A 3,709-nucleotide genomic window follows, 5' to 3' on the forward strand; every position below is an offset into this window, starting at 1 on the left:
CCTTGGCATTTTAGTCAAATCATATGTATGATAAATTACCAATGTCAAGCTGACACCTCTGTAAATAAGCTCTTCAAAAAGCATTAGAGACACAGAAGCAAGTAATGATGAATCAAGTCTTTTTTGTTTGGTCTGAAATCAATAGAGAACAACTAACAAACTCGAGTGCTTGCAGTGATAGAATGAGAAGCTCCAGGCTGCACCAGCCTCCTCCTTCCTCTGCATTTCTGAAATTTTTATCTGTCAAGCAGTGATTTGGACTGGTCACCTACAAAGAGACACCCCATGGACAGGACCTGAACAGCCCCAGCAGTATGGCAGCTTGCAGCACAATACACTCGGTGGGTTACCTCTCCGTTCCTGCTCACAGGCAGTTCTTCAAAACAATAGACAATGTTTAGCCTTATTTTTAACCTTTCAAACACTGAAGGACAAATTTTGTTCTCCTCTTTCTTAACTACCCCATCAGGAACTGCCAATTTGTTTACAACATTTGGACTCACCATGTCCTTTGAGTGACCTAGTTTGACACCTCTCTTCAGCTTAACAAACAGCCTGAACCCAAAGCTAGTTTAAGAGACCAAAGGTGAACTGAGCTCCCTACTTATCTGATTTTGTTCTAAGGCTTTCAGTCCCTGGCTCATAACTAGTCCCCTGGCTGTAAACCTCTTGCCAGTCAGAGAGGAGGAAGGAAGCTGTTTCAACTGCCAGTGCTGGCCATAAGAGGCAGGAACCTTCTGGAAGTGGGAGGAAACAGTTTGATTCCTCACTGGATGCACAGCTCCTTCTCTCCTCCAAGAAAATCTTCTTTCTATCTTTTTTGGCCTCAATCCATCCACTTAGAACTGGCCAGTCCTTAACATGGTGCTTAATATGTATGTGTTGTACCAAGAGGCCTGGAGGCATTGAGCAGTAAAAGTAGTACTCAAGCGGTTTAAATTGTCTCCATAAATACACCAGAAGCCAAGCAAGGGGATCGATGGCAAATACTGCTTACTATAAACTCAGCAGAGCTGACACAAGCCGAGTGAAAAGAGAAAATGAGATACGGTGACAACAGTTTCCAAGTTTCGTTTATACCAAACCATCAATTCAGAAAAATCTTAAAAGGCTTCTCAAACAAATGCAGACTGGGATGTTATAGCCAGTCACACCACAATAAAAGAATGATGCTGATTTGGATATCACAAAGTGGCAGTGCCTTGTTTCAGAGTCTCCAGTCACCATACAAGTTAAGGTTCTCTTTTTTATTTCTGGTAAAAAAAATATGTACTGGGGCATAAATTCAAAGTATCCATTGTCAGTACCTAACCTGAACTCCCACATAGCATAGACCAATAAATTACACCAAGCTATCCCTGAATTAGTTTCAAATATTCTGGCCATCAAACACAAAAAAAGCATTAGCACACAGTAACTGTCTGCAATGGATTCCCATTTTTAGTGAACAATAGCAAGCCTCAGTACCATAGTTTTCAGCCCAAGGAAAATTCAAGGCAATTGACAAATATATAGTTTTCAGTCCAAGGAAAATTCAAGGCAATTGACAAATATTCGAAAAAGCTTTATCATCTCTCTACCGTTTTACAGTTATGGAAACCAAAACTCAAAGGCATCAAAACTAGGCACAGAGAAATTAATATGTAAATAAAAGCAAGATAAAGTTATATGCACTAATGAAAGTCCACAAAATAGGGTTTAAATGAGGAACGGCACAGTGGTGGGAAAGCAAATGGTATATTTTTTCACAGAAGAAACTGATGAAGTTATAGAAAGCAAATGTTCTGTTCCACAGAAGGCCTCATATGCCTGTCTAATCCAGCCATATTTCTGAGGTTAAATGATGCAAAGATAAAAAGCTGACTTTGTGAACAAAGGTAAATAGCAACCCAGATGCTCTCATTCATATTCTGAAGTTATTGCTATCAGCTCTGTGACCAACACATTTCACAGCTTGTGAATTTGCAACAATCATAAATTAAGGCAGTAAGAGAAGACCAAGTATAGTCCTATAAACCTTTGAAGGGGTTTGCTTTATTTATATTCCAGTTGGGGACCCTACCAGTGCTCTAAGGTTTATAAAGTATTGGAACCCAGTAGAATCCAGTCCTCAAATAATTCATTTTGTATTTCTGATGGGCTGGATTATAACTATGTATTTGCACTGCTTCACAAGTTCACATACAAGGTAAAGAACTATGGTTTATTATTTTCCCTTCTTTCAAGCAGAACTGGAGCCAACATGTGCAAAAAACTGTGCAAACTTAACATAAAATAAGACCATGTCTCCAAGAAAGTGGAAAACCCCTTCTTTTTCAGAGGCTTCATTTAGCCCTCTTGGCTATCACATGAGAGCAAAGTAATAAAAAGTGAATCTGGAAAAAAGTTCCTCAGGTCACTGAATTTGGTTCTGAAGGAATGACCAACTCTACATAATACCTAGGTGCTAAATTAATAAACAGATTCCCTTCTAAAGGAGTTTGTCCAGGTCACTGAATTTGGTTCTGAAGGAATAACCAACTATACATACGTGCTAAATAAATAAACAGATTCCCTTCTAAAGGAGTTTGTCCTTCCAGGTGAGATGTAGAGATGAGACATGGGAAGAAGAACCTTGTAATGTTGCTCCATAAACATTATTCCTTAACATCTATTTTGTGTACTAAGTAACATGTTGTAATGTTGCTCCATTAACATCTATTTTGTGTACTAAGTAACATGCAATACTCTTGACTTTCTAGAATCCAGCATTTGAACTTATCCTACGTTCACATCATAGAACGTTTTTTCTAGGAAAGGTTATATTTAATGATGTTAAACTGCATTGAAAATATTTGTGACACCTGTCAAATTCATTTAAAAAAATTCATTAGGGTCAGTGTAACTGCAATAAATACAAAATTAATAGCAAGGGGTTTCTTTTAAGGTTACATTAAAATAACATTTGGGATCTGTCTGAATCTGACAAAATCCAGGGAACTAGCTACAGCCACAATTTGTCCTTAATTTCTTTGTGCCTAGATGAGAAAGGTGCTAAACAATCCATATTTTTTATTCACAGTGCTCCACGTGCTGGAGCAGAGGAAGTGGTCTCAGAATTAAAATCAAGATTCTCAGCCATGCAGTTCAGTTTCGTTTGGCTTACAGCTCTCCTTGGGCAAGTTTCTAACTATTTCTATCCCCTTTTGTAAATTCTGGAAAACTACATTTAATTCTTCCCACAGCTGTTGTGAGGCAGAGCTGTTCATTCATTAATGGTGCAAAATGCTCTGAGCCTTCTGCTTGGGAGGTGATACACCACGGCAAAATGCTATAGTTCTTGTACTGCTTGCAGTGATGACGGGTGCGTGCTGAAACAGAGTATTAAATTTAACCCTAACTTTCCTCATTTCACTCCTTTTTTCCCTTTCTGCATTCCCTATTTTCCCCTCATGACACTACGTCTTCGAAATACACCTCCTCTGGGTTCAGAGAAAAGGACACGACAAAATGTGGACCTTTGCGCTGCAACAATTAGAATCACTGGAAAATTATGTTTTCCCTTCAGTGGATTTGTGTATGCTCTGTTCAAAATAGAAAAAGCCAGAGCCAAATTAAATCATATTAAATCTGGGATAGTTTTGAAATTTGCCAAATCAATTACCTAATCTAAAAAAGCTCTAATGCACAGTTTTAATTTGGAATGTATGTGCCAAGTACTGCTCATAGC

This window comes from Calidris pugnax, unplaced genomic scaffold, assembly GCF_001431845.1.
Source record: "Calidris pugnax isolate Ruff unplaced genomic scaffold, ASM143184v1 scaffold177, whole genome shotgun sequence".
Taxonomy (NCBI): Eukaryota; Metazoa; Chordata; class Aves; order Charadriiformes; family Scolopacidae; genus Calidris; species Calidris pugnax.